The sequence below is a fragment of the Lathamus discolor genome, chromosome 7 (assembly GCF_037157495.1).
Source record: "Lathamus discolor isolate bLatDis1 chromosome 7, bLatDis1.hap1, whole genome shotgun sequence".
Taxonomy (NCBI): Eukaryota; Metazoa; Chordata; class Aves; order Psittaciformes; family Psittacidae; genus Lathamus; species Lathamus discolor.
Window position 1 is genome coordinate 14,064,688 of NC_088890.1, and position 23,056 is coordinate 14,087,743.

General features: G+C 43.4%; 1 protein-coding gene and 1 long non-coding RNA gene across 22 annotated transcripts in view; one reads left to right on the forward strand and one right to left on the reverse strand.

The window, feature by feature from the left end:
- FOXP1 (forkhead box P1) overlaps positions 1-23,056 on the forward strand; it is a 386,150-nt gene that overhangs the window by 273,658 nt on the left and 89,436 nt on the right. The gene's annotated exons all lie outside the window — the stretch shown is intronic.
- LOC136018067 (uncharacterized) lies at positions 1,525-11,538 on the reverse strand. The gene is made up of 3 exons (XR_010614216.1): positions 11,457-11,538; positions 7,529-7,608; positions 1,525-1,934 (listed from the first exon to the last, which is right to left on the reverse strand). It is a non-coding gene; the product is annotated as an uncharacterized LOC136018067 (long non-coding RNA).

The following is a 23,056-nucleotide window of genomic DNA, read 5'->3' on the forward strand; positions in this document are numbered from 1 at the left end:
TCAGTGTGCATAGGAGATTTGCATTAACATTTCTGTTTGATTGCTGTTCCATTTGTAGTCTGTGTTCACTCAAACCGATGATTTGCTGTGTCAAGGATATGGGGAAATACTAGGATATCATATCGTCAGTGTGTTTTTTCCCCTTTTATTGTCTGCTGATGTATGGACATCTTTAGAAAGAAAATCTAAATATTACCAGGCTTTGTGCTGTTATGAATTCAGAAAGCTAAAACCAGTACAGCATTCCCAAACAGAAGATGTCTGCATACATAGGCGGCTTTGGAGTACATTTTGCTAGTCTTACAGGATAAATCACAGGAGTTAAAGACAAGAAAGACCTATTAGGTCATGTATCACATTTTCCTCTTTTTTTCTTCTTTTGCTATTCTAGTGTTAGAAATCCCAAGTGGTGGGTAGGACCGCTATTATTTTCCTTCAGATGGTTTTCCATAACAAAGCACACGCTCAGGAACTTTCCACTTTAATTCCATCCTCTTGCTCCAAGTAATACTGCTTGTGTAAATACTGAGTCAGTCCGTTGCCTTGCCTCGTGTTCACACTCCTCAAACATCTGAGATACTAACATGTACTTGCCAGTTTTGGCAAATTATATGTATCTAGTTCTTTATGTGTTTCGTAAACCGGCACTTCCAGACCCTTGACCACTTTGCTGGGTTGCAGCTGGTTATTGCTTTTATTACTGCTCTCTTTGCAATTGCAGCGTGTCACTGTATTTTTGATAATAAGTTCCTGAATACAACAGTTCAGCTGCAGTCACACAAAGCCCTGTAGCTGGGACATTTATCTTATCTCGTTCTTCTATATCTGATGCTTCAGCCTCTGTAGCCCCAAATTCTTTCCACTTTTTTTCTCTTTTCCGTTGTTGTCATAGCACGTTGTCAAACTCATGTCTGTTTTGCTCTTTCTATTTTTTTTTTTTTAGTTTGATATACTATCACCATGAGTTCCCTGACAGCATTGCTGCTTCTCTTGCCTTTTATATGTGCTTCAGATTATTTTCCTCCAAAAGTACGAATCCTGGGTGCTTTAAATATGTAGTAGAATGTGGAAGGTAAAGCCAACATCACTAAAGGCCTTGACAGTAAAGTGAGAGGACCCCATCCTGCAGTTCTTACCCAAATAAAGCTGACAGGCACTTCAAGGGGAGTTTTGCCTGAGTGAGGAATAGCCATTAACTTCAGCCCTTGGCCTAGCATGGACAACTTCTCGCTTTTGTGTAGTGATTTCATCTTCAAAGCATTTTGCAAATACTAATCTCCAAAACACCCCCAGAAGGAAAGTCTGATAAGTAAGTAGCATTATCCCAGTTCTGGACTGGGAAACTGAGGGAAACAGGTTAAGTGACTTGCTTAGGATCACAGAGGGAATTTGGTTTAGAGGTAGGATTAAGATTCATGAGTTCCTGGCTCCCACCCCCTTGCTCAGGCTGCTGGACAACACCTCACACTTTATAGCCGAGCCATTATTCTTTTGGAAAGTATGAAGCATTTTGTCATTGGGCAAATATACGTTTTATTGGCAGCATAGAGCACCATAATCCAGAGCGTTACATTAATGCTTTCAAAAATATTTTATTTGGTAAATCCATAGCTGATCCATATGCCTTTTAATAGACTCTTCCACTGGGGACATTTTTAATGAGAGATTGTGCTGGCTAGTTCCAGTGTCAGGTACTAAAAGAAGTGCTTTGTTGTGCAGATGTCTTAAGAATAGCTCCAGAGGATGAAATATGACTGTGTTGACCTTTCAGCTGTGAGCTTATTTGTCAGGATTCAAATAAGTTGAAAGGATCAAACCAAACAGTTTCCGTAGTCAGACTGGGAATTGTGTTGCAGAGGTCAACAGTGAAGGCCACATCGCGGATTCCATAACATAGGCAATTGTTGGTACGTATTAAAGTACTGGAGCAGCTCCTGCAGTCGGAGACACAATTAAAATTCTAATTTATTAATGTATACAGAGAGCTGGCCCAGCCTGTCACTCACTGATTCAAATGACTGCCCAGTCTTTTTTTTTTTTCCTATCCCCTCCTCACTCCTGGTGCTTTTGCGGTCTTAAATGTACTGGAAGTCCTCTTGATTGTAACAGACACTGAGCACATCCCTGCAATGAAAATCTGTTGCTGAAAGAAAACGGTGGTGCTGGGGGTAGAATTTGTGAGTAAAACTGCACCCACACAAGCACCCACAGCCCTTGAAGTTGGATGGCACCGCACCGACGAGGCAATACCCATTGCTGACAGCACGTAGAATAAATGCTGAGGGAGGTGGAAATACACCCGTTTTCCAAAAGTTTGCTTAAATAATGAACCGAGTCATCTTTGCACTTAGCTTATAAAAAGAGATGTCTCATTCGATAGCCACAGTGGTTAGCAGTTACCTGCGTTTTTTTTCTGACAGGCAGACTTTGTGTATAGCAAGAGTACTGTAGGCATTGCTTATCTCTGCTGTGCTTGGTGAAGGCACTGGTGAAGAGTTCCGTAAGATGAGTGCTGGGAGCTGTGTTGGCATTACACAAGGCGGGGACGGGATGCTGTTCACCCAGGGTGCTGGTTCTCCTTATCAGATGCTCTGTGGTCCTGCCCAAGCGGGGAGGCTGGTGTGGTTCCACGCAGGGCTGGAATAGCTGCATGTTGGGCTCAGCACTTTAATGTTGGCTGGCAGGTTTGTCACATAAACCCCGCTACCACAAACAGGTATGGAAAATTCATCTACTAAATACTGTATACCTAATCTGTAGTCATCTTGTGGATCATATTCTATATTCCTTCTTTATTCACTGATCAAATAGCCACACGTACCTAAATAGATCCTGGTATCCTGTGGCCACACTGGGGCACTGGGACTTCAAAAAAACGTCTACATGACAGTGGGCTCCAGTTGTGTCTTTTGAGTCTCTTGACCTTGTTAATTCTGCCTGGAGACCTGATTTTAGCAGATTTTGACATATTCAGTGTATAAGAAGTTGGACACAGGAGTGGAGATGTGCTCTGTTGATAGCTGAAAGTAAATAAATCTCCAAATACCGGATGACTCACATTTTGAGCCTATCTTGCACTGCCGTGCTTTACATTTGGCAGTGACCTCCGGTTTCACAGCCTGATGACACAAACAAAAGAAAATTGGAAGTTAAGGAATGGATTTAGTAACCAGCAGTTGGGAAAAGAGCATAAAAAAAAATACATCATCCCTGCAAAAATTACTGGAAGTGAAAAAAAAAACCCTAAAGCCTGTTTGGTAATATATTTGCCATAGACATTGGATTTCCTTAAGTCTATGAAACAAATAATTTAACAGGCCAGGTATGCTTAGGATTTTGAAAATGTGCACATTTTTCCTGGCCAAGATAGATATATCTTTGTATTAATAGATGTATTGATTAAAATTTGCAGCTTTAATTGCTGATGCTCCTAACGATTATTCATTTTGGTTCTTTAAGTGTTTTAGTTGCTGGCAAGAGCACACAGATTGGAAGCAAATCAAGAGACACATTTTCTCCCAAGAAAGTAAAAGTGCATGTGTGTTTTGGCAATACTAAAAATACAATTTTTTTTAAAGACGTAAATGTTGCATTGAGCTGAAAGTTGGATACTGGACTGAAAACAGATTTAGGACATCCAGAGTCAGTATCTTGCAATTGAAACCCATCACTTGACTTTTTCATGGGATTAAAATGAGGTTCATTGTATGATAGTGAACCTGCATGTGTTTGGAGAGAAGCAGCAATGAAATTACAAAGATGGAAACTTTTGGTTTCAGTTGACAAAACAGAAAATAAGTCTTCCTTTTAATTCACGGCCAGGGAAAGAATTTGGGTTTGGTTTAGATTTTTGGGGAGAGACTGGGGGAGGCTGAGAGGACAGAGCTGTCCTTGCCTTTGCATACCGCTGCTTTTTAAAGCAGCGTTTTGGCTGGGCTTTTGTAGAATTCAATTTGCATGCTGTGTTATCTTACTATTTCTTTCCAGTATCTTGAGAGATAGAAAAGGGCAAGATTTAATAATCACTGTTGCTTGGTGTTGGGGGCAATTATTGTCTTTTTTTTATGAAATTAGAGATCATTAGCTCAACAGCATCTTAAACACTGAAAGGTGAAGGGAAGGGTGTTCTCTGTTTCGCTTGGAGCCCACAAGTACCAGGTTATGTGGTCTTGGGCTTTACACGCAGGGCACCTTTTTTACATGGTGGTAAATTTAACAACTGGAAGAGAACTAATGTCTCAGCAGATAATTTGGGAGGGGAGGTGAATTTGCAAGTGTATTTATTCCATTTGTATGAGTATCTCTCTGTTTCACTCTTGAACACGTGAGTTGGTCTGAATAAGGCTTCAGCCAAGCCGATGGGAATGTTGCCACCAACTCCAGTTGGGCTGAGATTTCACTTCTGCAGGGTTTAAATAGTTCACCTATGAAAACTGCACATGAATCCTTGACTTTTACTTCTGACTTTGGAAATCAAGCAAAGTTGACTGTTGCTGGTTTCTACCAAAGGACCCATAATTCTTTCAGCCTGTAGACCAGATGTAGGTGTTAGTCAGTGCCTGTGAAGTGCAGAAATCATCCACCCCACAGACAGGAGAAAACCTGAATCGGGTTTTTTTTTTTTTTTTTTTACATTATCAGCTTGAAAATTTTGATACTAAAGATTCAAATTTATTTTTTTTTCCAGTGAACCCAGTGGGCCTTCTTTTGCTGCCCTTTTACATATTTGTTAAAGCCTTTAATATCCAGGTTTTCCAGCTTTCCATGCTGAGCAGAAAGGTGACAAATGCAGGTTTTCTTCTCTTGAAAGAAGTCTGTGATTGTCCTGTAATTATATGATTCCAAAAAAACATGGCTTCTAGGAAAATACCAGTATATTGGGAGAGCTGGCAGTGTGAGGAGCTGTCAGCAAATGTGATTATTCTCATTTTATAGCTGTGTAAACCCCAGCAGAGAGGTACTAAGTGACTTGCCCAAGGTCAGAGAGCTGCGTTAAGGTGTGTAGCTCCCTCTGGGGTATTTGGGACTTTGGGCATCTGCCATATTATAAAGGAGTTGGTCCTGAGGGGCAAAACTTAAAGTAGGAGCCAGGATCCCTCATTTCCAGCCCTGTGTCTCGTTAGAGCACCCCCAGTGTAGTCTTGCCGCAGGTTTTCTGCTTTGCCATGAAGCATTTAGAGAACAGGTTTGTAAAAGCTGTGCTTTCTGCCCATGTTGGGAGTGGGGCCATGGGGCTGGCTGGGCCCCGCTCCGGCCGCGTGTTACCCACCTCGGGGAAGGGGAAAACAAATGAAACCTTCCTGACTGGTCAGAAATGTGTAAATTGCTGACAAAATGACACATGTAATTAAGAGTGCTCCTGCCATTTTACCTTGTGGTTTACACCTACAGTGTTGAAAAAAGAGAGTGACTCCCACCTCGCTAATTACCATTATCACTGAAATGGTAGGGTTTGAGTCATTAGTTCCATGTGCATTTAATTAGAGGAAGGCTGAAATTGGATTTAACTTATTACTTTTTCATGGATCACTTTCTTGTCATCACTTCAAATTGGATTGCAGCCCCAGGTAACTAATTATGAGCGCCACAGGATCAAGAGTGAAAAAAAGGTAATTAGGAATAACACTGTTGGACCCTTGCTGGTAGTCCACTTGTGCTTGGGAAGAAATGAGAGCAGTATTTTGTAGTATTACAGATTAGGGAGTTAAAGGTATGCACTGCTGCTAGGAATCTTGGGAGACTGCCCCCTCCTATAGTGGTTTATATGATGTACAGCGGGTTGAAGATGTTACAGCGACATGGTTCCACAATCAGCTCCTTAATACCCAGATTAAACTTGTAAAAGCAACAGATCGGTTTGTAGGCATGAGGCATCTCAACAACCGGGCAGTCAGGGTTCCTGACGCGTGTGGTGACACCAGCACTGTCAAGGCACTCCTGAGCCATGGTACGGAGCAGTTTAAAGTACAGTGAGCAAGAATTGATAACAAATTAATGAACATATTAATGATCCAAAAAGATCGTCCATATCCGTCGGGGAGACGTATCAGTCGGGAGAACAGCGGCGAATTTGATGATGTGTATGTCAGGAATTCAGCTCTCGCTTCTGTAGTGATAAGATCAGGATGTCGCTTCTCTTTTGTTTGCTGGAGAGGTTTCTTTTTGTTTTGCTCTTTGTGGGGAAGGCTTGCTTGGTTTGGCCCCTTTTTTTTTTTTCCCTTTTTTTTTTGATCTTGGTGATAGGATTGCCAAGTTCTGCTTTCTTCAGAAAATCCTTTAAAACAAATTGTTTTATTTCCATGTGCAGAACAGAGTTCAGAACTGCAAGTAATCAATTTTATTGACACAGTCTGGAAAAAAATGTTGATGAGAGTTCAAGGATGTGAAAAGATTGAAATTTCAAAGTATCCAACACCGAGCATAGGAAAATTTCAGAAGTAGTTTCATTAAGCAAAGAAATCTATTGTGTAAGGGGAAAGTCTGCTCTCGGAACTAAGGATACTACAAGGAGATTGCAACAGCTGATTTTTTTGCCTTTAGAAGAGGAAAAGTTTCTTCATTTCTCATAGTAGTGAATCACAGTTCAAAGCTAGCGCAGTTTCCTTAAGTTGTTTAAAATGGCTTTTAATGCTCTGTTAATGTAGGCAAATATTTGTGACTCAGTGTTGGGTAAGTGATGCTTGCTCATTATTTCCTGATGCAAGCAAAGTGTAGGAAATGATGTGAACACCATGCAGAGATGCTAAATAGACTTAAGAGTAACAAAATTCAGTTACGGAAATTAAGTCTTTCTCATTTACTTGACATTACAAAATGAATCTAGAGATTAAAAGGTATTACCTTTAATATAGGAAAAAAAGGAGAATCTCCTTTAATACATCTCAAATTGATTTACAATTTTTATACATAATATTCATCTGTGGTTGAAAAGGGGGCAACCTAAGGTCGAGTGATGTAGTGTTTCCATTTTTCCATATGAGTCTTACTGTGTGTGATAAAAGCAAACTCCTTTATTTTGTCAGTCTGCAGGAATTTCTGATGAAGTGCAGGGGTCACTTTTCTGTCAATTTGAGTAGGCAGCATTTTTGAACTACTGTTTCCCCACCCCACCCCCCTTCAAACCGTGGCCCTGATCTGACACACGCATGCACACACACACACACACGCTTAGAGTGCTGCAATCTGCAACTTATTAGTGCGCAGTGCTGGAGCCTGTCCAGTGGTTAGAAAATTTCCTGAAGCCTGGAATAACAGCAGTGGGTGCAAGTGCCATCGAACAGAAGTGACAATGAGGGGCAGTCCGGCCTGCCTGGCGAAACGCCCGGGCTGGAAAACCAGCTGAGATAGTCAAACGCAGGAAGATTGACGCGGTGCATCTGGGAAATGCTCAAAAAGTTGGGTTCTTGAAAAAATTACCTTCTGTGATCGTAAGACATCATCTGTTTTCCTACAGAGATTGTTTATAACAGGGTTTTCAAGCACTTGTCAAATAACCAGGAGTTCAGGAAACAGGCTAAAAATCTCTTACCGTTCAGATGAGTCCTGGTGTCGTTGGAAAAAAACAAACTCTCGTCATAGAGATCCGCAGCTTCCCGAGTCAAAGGGTGCCTGGGAGAAGGAGAAAAGGAGAGTATTAGTGAAAAGCGAGTACTTGTGGAGCACGGGCTGTAGGTGGGGAAGGTGGGACGCTGGGGTGATGCGCGCAGCGATGTCACTATGGGAGTCGCAAGGTGAAGTCATACCTAGTAACTGGTTTTTGTGTTGCTCTGCTTTTGTTACTTAGCTGTGATATCATAGGCAAAATATTATAAACATATCATGGCTATAGCTTGCTTGTGTAACAAAAGATCGGGAACTTTTATTAAGTTTGTTTTCCTTGTCATATTGTAAAAATTTATTATGTGTACTGTGTATATTAGAAACAGATTTGGGTAATTCTGTCTAAATGAAGTCATCCCAGCTATTTCCAGACTGTCTGTTTTTGGTTGTGAATAATTTTCATACATCAGATGGTTGTCATATTTAGTAGCTCTCTACATTTTAAATAGGACATATCCCATTTTGAACTTCCACGGACTTGAGCCGCCTCTAATGCTGAAGGCTGCTTTGTTGCAGGAGTATTTTGAAGTACAGCCTGTGGCGTGGCAGGGCAGAGCTGGACCAGTGCAGGAGGAAGGAGTCCCTCGCCTTTCTGCATTAGAATCACAGATTTTCAACAACTGCAGTAGTACTTGTGGCTTTCAGCAGCACGCGCTGGGGAAGAGCTGCCAGATACCTATTTCAGCTTGTCCCTTTGTGTTCACACTTCGCCACAAATATGCTAGAAAGAAAAAAAAACCCCACTAAAGTACCGCGTATCGAAAATCTCCTCCGATAAAAGCAATCTCTTCTCTCAAAGAATGTATGCTTCTTCCTTTCTTAACAGAAGTGTGAAAGAAGTTAATGTTTAAATGTTTAATGTTTAAATTTAAATCATACACACATCTACATAGCAGCTAAGTTACTGTGACTTTCTCATTTTTATATCCTCAAGGCAAAGTTTCTGTAGTCAGCATAGGGAAGCTCTGGTGCACCTCGTGCACTGACCGAGTGTGCACTTGGAGGAAGCTGCAGTGATGATCACAGAGCAGAATTTTGCCCTAAAACCATCAACTTTGTCAGAAATACTTGAATTACAGCGATTTGGTTAAAAAGAAAGTAAAAAATGAAAAGCAGGAGGAAAAGGGAGAAGGCAGTTTGATCTTGCTTGCTTGAGCGGAGGAGAGCAGCTGTTTGCCTCATGTGTTTGAATCTCCAGAGCTAATATTGAAGTTTCAGGGCAACAAGTGCAACATAACAGAATAAGTAGAAACTAAACCCAGGGAGACAATTGGAAATGCCGCTTGGATGTGGCTTTTGAGCTTGACAGTTTTACAGCTGTGTTGTCTGGTTGGCTAAATATTTTGTGGTGTGTGCAAAGAAGAGGCTGCTGCGTTGCTGAAAGGTTTTTATTTTCCTGATAAGTGTAATCTGCATTTATAAATTACTGATCTATTTAAGGTATAACATTAATGGCACATAATCTCAAGTCATCGAAAGCATAAAAAATGAAAGTAGACTGAAGGCACAAGAAAGAAATGTACTTTGTGTCAGGATGAAGTTCGATGAAGCATGGAGAAGATGGAATAGATTATTAAATAAACTTTGAGAGGAGATGGAAAAGGCACCAAAATATCTCATTTTGAAAGGAATTAGTTTACTTGATTATATGCAACTGTATCACACTCAGGAAAGTATAAGACAAATGAAAGGAAAACAAAATTTAATTGAGCTATTATTTTGCAGACTTTGGCTCCGTTTCAGACAGCCTAATCAAATTGCGCTTTGTTCAAATAACTAATGTTAAATGCAGTCTACCAACAGATGTTTAAACAGAGACTAATTGGAAAATCTACATCCTGGGTTTAGCTTGTCTACCTGAAAAAGTTTTGAGATGCATTTGGAAGTGAGGTGGGAAGATGACGGGAGAAGCTCAGGTAGCGATGGGTGTCAGAGCACGGTGTGAGGAGGCAGCGGTGCCTCTGCCAGAGCTGCCAAGGTCACCAGTGCCGTAGCTTGATACCATCTGCCCTTCAGAAGGTTGTCCTCCATCGTGTTGTATCATGGGAGTCATGTTGCAGCTCCATAGCTCATGCCAGCAAGCATCAAGTACATAATGTGGTAGAACACAACGGGTTGAGGGTGTTTAAAGCCTTATGTGTGACTATCAAAGCTCAGCGCTTTCTTGCCGGTTGTGTCACTTAGGCATTTTTTAAGCAGCACAGATTCAAATAATACGTTGCTGTGTTTTCAGTTATTAACCTTTGTGGTATATCTCAACATTGAGCCTTTTACTACACATCTCTGCAGCCACATGGACCTCTTGGATGGGTTGCAGCATGGGGTTGAACAGCTTGGGACAGATTTGTCCTGGGTTTAAGTGACAACTATCCAGGGAGTCCGCTGGAGTTAAGGGATCCCACTGAGCTGGGTATAGCTTCCTACCTCTTATTTTTCTTTCCAGTCAGTTTTTCAGTTTTTCCGCATTTACTGTGGGAAATACCTATCCCAAGGACTTCGTTGTCGTAGGGAATGGTGTTTTGTTCATTTGGACAACTTTTGTAAGAAACCAGTTTTTTAGCTGTAGATGAAGCAAAAGGCAAATAACAGAAACCCTGTGAAAAAAATCCCATCTTTCATTGGGAAAAGACCGCAGCAACAAGTAGAGTTGCTTTGGCTGACTGTTAATAGCTAAGAAACACCCAGAACAAACCTGTTGGAGATGCCAACTGCCAGCCTAGCCTGTTGGTTCATAGCCACATTGCAAATTTAGTTTTTTTAATGTTGCTGGGTTTGCTTGCAAGAATACATGTGTAAAGGGACCTGTTTGCTGAATGATGGGTCACGGTTGTCACTGGCTACATTGTATGTCCATCCCAGCATGAGCTCTTCTTGGGCCAAGGCAGCAGGCTATCTCCCTGAGCTGAGTTGTCACCCATGCCTCCATTTCATGTGGTCTTCTTCATGGGATGGCTATGCTGGGATAAGAGTGAGGTCCTTCTTGATAAGTAATGCCCCATCTGTGGCAGTGCTCAACACCAGGTTGGAATGGGGCTTGGAGTAACCTGCTCTAGTGGAAGGTGTCCCTGCCCATGGCAGGGGGCTGGAAGTGAATGAGCTTTAAGGTCTTTTCAAACCCAAATCATTCTGTGATTCTGTGATCCACAAAGTGTATTAGAGAGGTCCTTCTGGTTCTCACAAAGGTTTGTCCACTGTTGTCTCAGGGCAGTAGCTCCTCAGGATAGTGCTGGTGTTGTACAGGCTTCGTAAGCAGTATGTAATGGGAGTGTAAAAAAAAGATGCACATATATATATGTATTTCCAAATGTAACAATTGGAACCCTACAAAAGACAGATTATGTTTTATGGCTTGTAAACATCAGAGCAGATATTTCAGGAGAACTACAGACAGCTGCAATTTTGTGAATGTGCGCAAATTACTTGGAAAACAAATATTCCTCTGCCTACACAACTGTATTCACAACCAAGGACCAGAATGCCTTTTGCATGATGCTCAGGCCTTGTTCTGTGAAATATAATAATGCTCAAATGAAGAAAATGTGATTTAAAAGTGAAGTCAGAATTAATACTCACTGCGAAAACCTGTATTACTGACTGAGGTACTGGCACAAGAGTGGATAAACCGCTTTAGGAAAAATGAGAACTAACCGAGGCATTTATCCATACTTAAATCAAGAGCTGAAATGCTCAGATTTCTGTAGTAAGATGAATATGCCTGTATCTTCCAGAGATGCCACATGCTGCCTGTGCAGTCCTAGACAGCAAACATTCAGCTGGATTTGATGGTTAGAGGTATGCAGGGCTGAGTCCGGTCCCCTATGGGGAAGGGGTGCGGGAAGGAGGTGGGGGCATCTTACCTGGCCCTTTCCTTCATGGTTATCTGCACTCAGGTGGATTTGCGGAATGCCACCAAGCTGTTGTTCGCGTCTCTTAATTGTGTGCTGCAGTTCCTTGTTTGTCCTTTTGCAGTGTGATAAGGGGTTTTTACAGGGAAGTATGAATAACAGGAGAGGAGGCAAAGAAAATCCCCAAAAGTAAAAACAAAGCCAAGAGAGCAGGAGTAAAGCACAAGTTGGCAAGAGCCAAAGGCCTGGCATTGATTTTACTTTCAACTTCTGTGTTTATTCAAAGGCTGTGGATACAGGTTAACTTCCTTTGCTCAATATTTATTGCTGTGTTACTTGTTTTAAACTGGAACAATGAGCACTTTGTTGATAGGGTTAAGAGCTTGTCCCATTTTACTCGGTCTCCTGCATCTCTCTCTCCGTCTGCAGGTTTTAAGCAGTTTATTTTAATTTCAGATTTCCAACCCTCCGTCGTGAATTGCTGCTGTGCCACCAGCAGCAACACTTAAGGGACTATTGTTCTTCTCTTCAAAGTGGGGGGAGCACGCAGCGGAGCCCTGAGCGTCTGTGAAACTCGACCTTCCTTTATGATATTACACCTTGCAGATTCAGAGCAGGATAAACATTTTAAAGGAGAGGGGAAATATCAGATAGGTTATTTTTCATCAGAAAAGGTTGTAGAAGTTTCCTGCATGAGAATTAAAAATAGGAGGGCGAAAAACCCATGATGGCACTGGTTACCCTTCTGTTTGACAGCCATCAGAGATGCTGTCCAGATCAGTTCATAGGAGAGTGAATATCTCCTCACCGTTAACCGCACTAACCCTTGAGCAGACAGCTGAGCAGAAAATCAGTAAAGTCACAGTGTGGTGAATGACTTTACTGATTTCACCCTAGTTTATTGATGGCAACGATTCTGGTGCCATTAGGAATGGACACATCCTGGGCAGTGTCCGAGTGTTTGGAAAGCTCCCCCAGGTATTGGGGATTTCTATCTGGAATAGAAGCATTCATATAATGCAGAACAGAGTTAAGGTATTTTTAAATCCTGTCGTTGGCAACTGGCACTACAAGGGAAGGTATGTTTATGACTTCCATCACTGTTATTTTTTCACTTGGGCTTGTTGCTTGGAAAGTGTGCTCATTTTGAGTCCTTCACTCAGCTGCATCTACCCAGAAGAAAAACAAACCCATTTCTCTTCAGGGAGAGCGGGCAGTGGACACATCAGAGCAGCAGGGCCAGCTGCAAAGTTGTGGTGGAGCTTTGTTGCTAATTCTGCAGGAGGGAGCAGAGGGGACCACCCTGTCCTAAAAAAATAAGAGAAGGAAAGGGAAAGAAAAACAGAACAGAAATAGAAAAAACACTTTTCAGTTTGAAACTTTGATTTTCCTGAAGAAAAAGCAAACTGAAAGAAAAAAAAGGCAGCAAACAGCCTTACCCTTGCGCAGGATGCTAGAATAATTACTGGGGCAGTTTTTCCATCCCTGGTTGCTTTTGCCTCACACCTGTAGGAGGCCCATTCTTGTGCTTCTGTGCTTTGCCACCAAGTACTTTTATTTGAAAACACGAGGAAATTCAATTTCCTAACACGCCTCTCAAGTCAGGGCAGTTATGGCACTAGAAGAGTTGCAAATGGCTCATGTGTGAACAGTTTAGGATGGAGCTATTCGTACGGGGCCATGCTGAGGTGCGGGAGAGGGAAGGTAATTGTAAATGTTCTTGTGGGGATCTGATTGACAGCTCATTGTCTGCAGGCAGTTGAGTAAAGAATAGGAAATGAGTTAAGTGGAGGGGATCTGGCAGGCTGCAGGCTCTCTTGACAGCCGCTGCTGCACTGAGCAAAGCACCCAGGGCTCAAAACCAGCCCCAGGCAGGGGCACCCGCAGCATCCCCATTTCTAAGGCACCCCCAAAGGGACACCCCCAGCTGGTTCCAAACCTGTGTGAGGTGAGGCTGTGTCTTGTTTGCTGCTGCTTGATCATGCAGGGTGCCTCCAGTGGTCTCGGTCCCCAGGGTTGATGTGTTGGGGTGACCCCAGCTTGTGTGTTACTTGCGATGGGGTCCCACAGTGCTGGGGGATGCCCATGGTCCATAAGCAGAACAAGAGAAGAGAATGCCTTCTCCCTGACTCAATAGCTTTGTTGACATGAGGCCTCTTTGGCAGTTTTACAGTATCATGAGGTCTGGGGGCAGTTGTGTTGTGTTTTGAAGTTTTCATTATCGCAACTCTTCCTCCAGAGTGATGCATGCCTTCAAGTCCAAGTGCCCATGAGAAGCCCCCGATGAGCACTTAAATGTTATAGAACTGCACATGCTAAAGGTAGAAATATTAAAAACAAATTCTCCCCCAAAATCTCACTGTCTGCAAGGGTTTTTTTATCTCCTTGCCTATGTGCATTAAAAAAAAAAAAGTAAATCCCAGCTTTGCATTGTTAGCATAGGCTTCTGAGCCAGATTGTACTACAGAGCACACTGATGTTGTCTTCCCCTGAGGTATGGAAAGATCTGTGTGTGCTAAGCAGGTGTTTTCGTTTGTTTAATTGGAGCTGAGTTTAGCACAATATTACAGATAAATGAATTACACATGTTCAGTAATTCATAGAAAGTGATCGTTGTTTTGCTTAGGCACTTGTCTTCGCATCCAGGTTCACAGAGATAGCGTGCTGGGGAACGTGGACAAAAGGCTTTGGAAAACAGAACCGGCATGTACTTGAGGAGTCTGGTTGCTAAAACAGCAATAACTATTTTGTCTGTGTTTAAATCATGCCATTTTAAATTTAAATAGTATCCTGTTTTGACAAACTACGGAACCAGAGGTCTGAAAAAGAAGTGCACAAGGCCTGTGTCAATAGTCGGTGGCATCTTTGGGCAAAGCTTTGGGGTGACACATGCTGGCACCAGGGATGGAGAGACCTGGGAATCACCCAGAGGGCTCCAGGGTTCTCGTGGCATGCTGCACCCAGAGCTTAGCAAGATGATGATTGATTTGCTTCTGCCAGTGTTTTTTTTACTTATTATTAGTGCTTTTACCATCTTTTTAACTGGCTTCCCAATCTAAAGCTGCACCACCACCCCCCCCCCCCCCACCTTGCAGAGGCACACAGATGCCTCCAGCCCCCCATCGTCACTGGCAGATCCCACAGCAGCAGTATGGGATGCGGGGATCCCAGGAAAGCCTCCCTGGTGGGAGCAGCCAAGGAGCACCAAGTGAGAGCCCACAGGGTAGCTCAGAGGTACTGCCTTTCAAGGGACGAGCAAAACTGGTCGCTTCTTACAGCTTCCCTCTGGTTTTGAGTAGTCCCAGCCCTTGGCCAGCTTCCAAATGGATAATTCAACTTACCCAAATTTCCTCTGCAGATTCAATTGTAAACTATTTTCTCGCTCTCTCCTGCCAGTGTTGTATATAACTGTGCTGCGCAGCATTAAACAACTGTCACGTGCAGCTCCAGAGCCTGTGGAGCTTTAGGCACAGAAGGTAAAAGCTTGTATTAGAACTTGTGCTGAACTTTAGAGGAAGTGCTGTTTGTGCCTTTTCAGTTCATGAAGTACTTTGGAGCAAGCTTTTGGATTAAAGGGGTGGCTGGTGTGTAAGTCACTGTTGCTAGCAGACGGTGCCAGCACTTGAGGCTGATTGTGAAAAGTGATTTATTCAGGGACATTCTCTCTCATGGATGTCCTCATCTTCAAGCCTTCCATAATTGAAATTAACGCTGTTTAGCTGCATTCATGTAGGAATTTGTTAATGCACCACCTGTAGAGTTACTGTGTGTATTCTTTCCTTTCCACCAGCAACAGCTTCCCACCAGCCTCCTGCCAGATCCCTCCCCTCCATGGACTACAGAAGAAGGGTCTTGTATGGCAAGAGCTACACTGATGTTAAAAACCAGCAGTCCTTACCCGTATGGGTACCCTGATAAAGCTGTGCCTAGCAAAGCCTGCGTCCTAGGATATGATGCAGGCAGCAGGTCTTGGTGCAGCAGCGTGGCTTTCTAAAGGAAGCCAAAGGCACGTGGGGAAATGGTGTGTGATCTGGGAAGTGCTCCTGCATCCTCCGGGTTAAACGGAGCCACCACAGTAAATCACAGTTGAAAGTGAGTTGGAAGCTTTTAAAACTGTTACTTGTTAGAGGCTTTTCCTGCTGCACGAGTCAGTACGGGATTGTTCTGCAGGAGGCTCCTGGGAATTAATGTGCGTCCAAACCCAGCAGCAATCTCGGAAGGGTTGTGGCTGTGTAATCTATAAACTTTTAATGACATATATAGCTGAGTAAATAGCTTGAAATCTCTTTAAACTCTTTGTTCACGAATGCATGTTAAAAAGTGCCCATCCCAAATGCAAACACACACCCACTCTCCCCTTTCCTTCCCTTCCTTCCTCTCCTTCCCTTCCTTCCTTTCTTCCTCTTCTTCTTTTTCTTCCTTTGCTTATGCTAAAATGGGCATTTTACACCCATTTCTAGTAAGGCTTTGGCTCGTGGCATCCTTCCTTGTGCCGAGAGCTGTGCTGAGAGCTCCCCATGGGGCTGGCCCAGCCGGGGGCTTGGCTGCACCACCGACCCTTTGCTCTGCCCTCCTCCAGCGCGTCCTGTGTCAGAGGATCAGCAGAAGCTATTGCCTGTGTCTGGGTTTCCCACTCAACGTGCAGCCCATTTGGGAGGCTGATTCTGCCGCTTCAAACACTAATGAGATGCAAATTGTTTGTGATGCTGCCTTACTAAATGTATTGTAATTTTAAAATCATTTGCTTGTTAATTGTATTTAAATAGCTGCCACTTAGACAAGCAGAAAGTTTCCGGAAAGATAAATTGTTTTTTTAATTTTTGCTGTGTTTGAAGGCAGCCCTGATGACTTCCCTCAGCTGCTTTGTTACTGCACTTCCCAAATGGAAGTGTGCCCTGGTCCTCACTTGCCTCCTGGTCCTCACTGTTTCACAGACAGAAGAAATACTCACTGTGTTCCATTTCTGCTACGAAACAGAAACATTTCTGCAGTCCCTTAGGAAGGTAATAGAGCAGGGTGGCTTGGGAGGTTTAGAGTGGAGGCAGCTTATTTCCCCCTCTGTTCTGCCAAGTTGGATCAACCTAGCTCAGATGTTGGGCTGTGTGAGATGTGGATGCGGACACCCAAGTGCAGATGGGATTTGAAAGGATCCCAAGGATTTGGGGGGTGCTTACATCTTTGGAGCCCTTTGAAATTCCCAGCCCTTTTCTATGTTAATGTATGTCTGCTTGTCACGGAGGCAAGGTCACCTGTCCTCAGCACCTGCAAGGCTCTGCCTTCTGCATGTTGAAATAAATGGCAAAGTTTCTTTTGGCTCCGGCTGAGCAATATGAGGTCCCTGTTGACCTCAGTTCAGCTTGGTTTAGAGCTGATTTGGATCCTACATCATTGCTAGCTTTGGCATGGAGCAAGCTCATTTGTATTTTATTTGTATTTTAAATGCCATCCTTGAAAAAGAAAAGTAATATTTCCGTATTGGTTCATTTCGTTCTTGCATGTTCTAGTGGGTCCCACCCTGCCTGTGCTCCTGACTGGTTTTCCAGCTCCTCCATGCTCAGCGCTGGACCCTCATTTCAGTTCTGCCTCATTTTTCCAGTGGCATTCCGTATTCCCTTTGTTTTCTATTTGCATCTTTGTTGTATAGCAGGATCAGTAATAATAGTTAATAATTAGCAGCTCAATAGCACTCTTCACCTTCAAAGCAATTTTAGGCATTAAATCACTGCAGCTCTGCTGGCAATATTACAATATTGACTTGTTACTTCACCACTGTCACAGAGGCGGCAAAAGCTGTGTTTTTATGGAGGCCAAAATGGGGTCATTTTTTTTGAGTATAAAATTGGCAAAAAATAAATTTTTCTTCTGGGCTGACATTTCCTTTGCCAAATTTCAGCATAGAGCCAATTTTAAAGGCTGAGTAATAAACACCTGAAAAGTTCTGGTTTATAATGGCAGTGCTGAGAAGCCATTAAAGGAATGGCTGTGCTCTAACACAGAAAACCCTCTTAAATTGTCGAAAAACCTGTAAAAGCTGGACAGGGGCTCAGCAAACGCCAGCTTTGCCTTGGGTGGAGAGATGCAAAGTGAGCCTGCAAAGACTGGCAGCATAGGAGTGTCCCTCCTCTGTGATGGGGAAATGGTACTTCCCCAGGCATGCAGTGGAGCTAGTTGAGCATCCTGTCCCAGATGAGCATCTCTCCAGGTCTCTCGAGCCACGGAGGCAAGGAGGAGTGATGGGAATGGAGTTCCAGGGAAGCAGAGAGCAGAATTTGGGACAGCAGGGAATGCCTGGAGCAAGGGAGGAATTGAGAGATGCAAGGCAGCAGAGGGGGCACACACATGGTCCGCAGCGACCTGGAGGGAGACGTGACCAGCAAGAAGCCCTGAAGAAGCCCTGCCTCACAGGTTTTCTCCTGGGCCCAAAGGGTGTATTTCTGCATGGATTGTGGAGGCAAGAGAGGGCAGCTCTGTTTCCTTCTCCCTGTGACCTGCGGTTTGCTGGCAAATGCCACATCCCGGACGAGCACCGACATGCAGATGGCCGAGATCAAGGTATCAAAACCCTCCTCCCAGCCCACAGCCAGGTCAAAGCCACTGCCCTTCCCAGCACAGGGTCTGCTGGCGGACGGTGCCGCTGGGAAGCTGAGCTGTAAGAGCAGTGTAGTAAAACAGCAAATTGACCAGTAAAAGAAATCAGTAAATGAAGGGAACAGCTATTAATGTGCCAAGCCAAGATGTGTAATTATACCCTAGGACTTTTCCAAACTAATACATGTTAAAGGTGTAAACCTATTAAAAGAGAGATTTTTCTGTACAGGGAACTTATGTAGATAGAAGGATTTACACTGTATTTTATTCTTGTATTATAAGGTATAAGGAACATTTGAGCAAATCCAGTCATTCCTATTATTACAATATCATATGTTTTTCATACCATTTTATGCGGTTCTTCAAAAACTTTGGCACTAATTCTCTTTATATTGTTAGGAATTTTCTTTTAAAAACTGAATTCTTTTTCTCAAATAGTTAATTAGATTTTGAACTTCAAATACAGTACTGATTTTTTTTCCCTCCCAAGAATAGGGGTGTTAGATCCATTGTGCTGGCCAAATTACAGTTTGGATAGTTACATTCTCTCTGCTTAATCACCCTGCAGTTTCATTGGAGTGAAGGATTTGGTGCCTCAGGTGTCCTGAATTCCTCCAGAGCTCTGTATGCCGAAGTTGCTGCCACCATCCACCCCAGAAGTGGCTGCATTTAACGGCAGAGAACTGTCACCTCCTTCCAGAGATTAAATACCTGTTTCACTTGCAGAGATGGATTTTTGTAGTATTCCTCTGTTGTTACACTTTGCAGTGAGCTCGTGCTTTTCCAACCCAAGCAGCACTGCCCCAAGTCTTCAGGCACATCTGAAGAATTCCTTGTTATACGAAGGCAAATTTGTTTTAAGGGACCCCAGAAAAAATCCTTTATTTGCTTGTTCACCCTTTGCCATGATGGGTACAGTGAAGGAGTGGGTCCTGGCTGCCCCACTACATCCGCTCCTAGCATGGAGACCTGCTACTGCTCAGCATCATCTTTTTTCTTGCGCCTCAGGGGGGTAAAAAGGATTGGGATAAGGGGCAGCTGGATTTGGGTAGGAAACATGCGTAGGTCATAACCCTTGCTTGCTGACAGGAGTCCCCTTTGCCCAGGAAAGGGAAACAGGAGGGGAAGACCCTGTCCTTCAGTTCAGTTCGGGCCCTGTTTATCTGGGAAGAAGTGATGGACTGTGGCATTGCGCTGTGAAGGGCCAGAGTGGAAGTACAAAGAAAAACCCCAAAGCACACACTGAGCCCTGCTTAGTGCCGCACAAAGGACTTTGAGCCGGTTGGATGACCCCAAGGGATCCAAGAGCAAAGTCCTGTAGCTGGGGTGTTTGCTTAGCCTGTGCGGCTGGCTGTTTCTTGTCCATGTGAAACCAGATGTGCACCATCAAAATGACTGACATGGCCAAAGGCCGGGGGTGGCTGTGCCAAAGCTGGGTCTCCTCCTGCCCTGTAGTGTGCTGCTTGCTCCTTCTCCTTTCTGTATCCCTGCCTGCCGGGATGAGTGAGAAGATGCTTCTGGCCCAGAGACAGCAGAAAGGAGGAAGAGAAGGTCCCTGCGTGCAGGGTGGTGTTGCAAGGAGGCATCCCTCACCATGGCCTGCTTCCAAAAAAGCTTTTTCTCAATATAGTGGGGAACCTGGGATGGTAATCTGTAGTAGCTCCTTGTGGTAGTTCATGCTTGCAGGAAGCATACCTTGCAAGTTCAGTATGGCAACCAGAGGTCATCTCAGAGGGCTCCTCTGCATCCTTCTGCCAGCAGTAAGCCTTCTTAGCTTGAGCATTGTTTGCCAGCTCTGCAAATTGCACCATTCTGCTGCATTTTGGCATTTTGGAGGTGCATTTGATTCCTGGGGCTGTGTTGCCACCCACTCCTAGCAGAAGCAGAGGTCCCAGGGCTGCTTTCAAACTCCTTCCCAGTGCAGCATCAGCAGCATTTCTATGTGTCCCTGTCTCACCATGAGGGCTGTTGCCTAAACACCTCTTTAGGAAATAATTTGAGTTGTTTTGTCGCATGTACAAAGTTGACTGTTTTCATCTTTAAGGAAGAGATGAGCAAAAGCTCTTCCCATGGCTGCTGCCTTTAGAAAACTTAAAAATAGCTTTTGAATGTTGGAGGGAAACTTGGAACTGTGAGCCAGCTAAATATACTGGATCATGGAACCTTGGGGACCATTGAAATGAGAACAGTGGCCCATTACTGCTAAGAAGGTGTTTTATTGAAAATACACCGACATGTGCTCCCAACAGAGTAAGTAAAAGGCGGCCAGATGCCCAGGGGTGATGCAGGTTATTCTCTCAGATGAGCCGGAATATATAGTTTAGCACTCTTGGGCTGCCTGCAAAATGTTTGTTTTTTTTTTTTACATAAAGAGACTCATATTTAATCCAGTTTATTTTCATTTAAATCTGTGGTGAAATACGTGTGTATGTAGGGGTGTAGGTATATAAGTTGTTGTGGAAGTAGGCATGGCTTTTCCGAAGGGGATTTTTTGCAGTGAGAAGCATTAAGTCTCCCATGATAGAAGCACATTACCAGGAGAGGGCAGTGCGTCTAACCCTGGATTTCCCACCAGCTCTCCCCACACCAGCCCCAGGCCAGGGTGATGCACCTCAAAATGCAAAGCTGGGGGCAGTGGGGCTGCACCATCCCGCAGCACCCCAGTGCCTGCACAGCCCAGGCAGCAGGAGATAGTCTGTCGGGGTGGCTGGTTAATCCTTAACCGGGCAAAAATGTGTTTGATTGACATGTGTTTTGTTGATGTTTTATTCTGTGGGTTTTTTTTCTTACCATGGCAACTTTAACATCATGACAAAACACCTACTTTTCCTCTCAGAGCCATCGCTGTTGTCATGCCCAGTGGGTTATTTTGGTAGACAGGGTTTGTTCTTTTCAAGTGGAGGTGTTGCCATCTCCTACCAGATACCACCTCCAGGCTTTCCAACCCTAAGAAGGTTTTTCTGTGTGTAAATGTTGTGTTTCAGTGCATGGCAAAAAAAATGGAGTTTTAATGGAAACTGCAGCATTTCCCCTACTGTACGTGACATAAATGCTATCTCACATAATTAAGGAAAGTAACCGAGAACAGTTAGTGGTGATTACCTTTCAATATATTGTGTACTTTGGGGCAGAAAAATAAATTATGAATAATGCCCAGGCATACTTGGAACAATTTGCACACTGTGCTATGAGTGATGCAGACCTGCTGGTAGAAGAGTGTGCTAATAAATTTTACTTTGTGGCGGAAACAAGAGATTACAGTTTATTAGGAAAGGAGATGGCAATTTATTAAGATCAATCAAATATGAATGTGGAGCAAAAATGTTGCCATTTTTATTTATTTATCTGGAAGCGTCGGGGGGGTGCAATTATGTGAAATTTGTTGTTTACCTGGGATGTTTGATTCATTATTAATATTTTTATGTTTAGAGGGAACCATAATTTTGCTGAAATGTCTTCCATAACTCCTGCACAATCATATTCATAACTCACCTGAATGTTGACACATCCTGCTGTGTATATATAAATTAACTAGTAACACTGGCATTATAAAATGATGCATTAAATGAAGATGTGAATGGTAATTTAAAGCATGCCATGAAGTGAAATTTAAACCATTGTACAACACTGGGGGGATTTAAAGAGCCGCCTTCGTGCAGAATTTGCAGGGGCAATAAGGAAAATGACAGTTTCACATCAGAAAAAGAAGAGCAACAGGGACATAAGCGTTAACTGAAATGTTAATTGCTTTGGTGTTCTGTTTTGTTAGACACCGACAGCCTAGAAATCACTTTTCTGCCTGAAGATATTTTACCATGAGGGGCATTAGCTGAGCGTATTAAAAATGACCCAAAAAGAAAATGTTTACTTTGTCCTTTTTCTCAGCACTTTGTGGGTAATAAGTTTCACTGTTTCCTGTTTAGTCAGTTGTTTTCTCCATTTGTTTTCATAGGTCTTTCAAACAGCAACAAGGGAAAATGAAGCATTCTCAAAACAGGAAAATGTGATTTAACCCCACAAAAATGGGCCTGGGGATTCAGGAGTGGGAATAGCATCGGAGGCAGCTTTTTCCCTCAGAAATGCAAACTGCAGCTTGCTTTTAAACAGGCCCACAGCTCTAAACAGTACTGAGCAGTGTAATTTGGCACTTGCCTCTGCTTTGGTGTTGGCTCCAGTGGGGGGGGGGTGGGCTCCTCTGTGCTGGTAATTCACCAGAATTACTCCCGAATTTGTATTCAGGAAGCAGGGCACCGGATTTGGCTCACCATGCGCTACCAGAGAGCAAAGTGGGACCTATTTGCCTGCCCAGGGAAACATCCCGAGGACAGGAACAGACAAATTGTTCTGGGTTGAAATAGGCCCATACCGGGACTAGACGTATAAGTTCCTAATCTGGGGCAGGTTAATTCTGGTGAGTGGAGGTTGTGCCATGTGGGTATCTTGTCTGCTCTGTCTTTTTCCCCTGCCCTGCAAGCAGATGAGGCTTTTCTATAGGCAAGACCATGGCCTCTGCATGGATGGGTACCTGCAGAAGCCTTTGAACAAAGTGTATGTGTAAAATAATGGCATAAAACCCCCATTAATTCCCTTGTATTCCTCTTCATCACAGCTCCTAACCTGTTCCTCTCACTTGAACTTTAGACCCTAGGATCCAGTGCTTATTTTCTCTCACTGAGGTATTGATACCACCACTGAATATGGATCAGATCTCTAGGTGCCAAATAGCCACCTAGTCTGCCATGCTGATTGCCAGTTATTTTGAATTTATTACTTTGTGTGTTCTGTTTTGGACATCCCTGTCTGATTGTCTCTGTCGGTGATGACTCTCCGTAATTGAATGGAATTAAAGTGGGAGTTTATGGTTCTTCTTGGTCTGTTAAAATATTTTGCTGGCTTAGAAATGCACTATATTTCATGATGACCTTACTAAACAAGTGCTACCATCTCTGTTACTGAGGGAGTAGACTTGAGGTTTTTAGCCCACAGCAGATGCTGGCTGAGCTTGCCGGTATGAAGTTTTTATA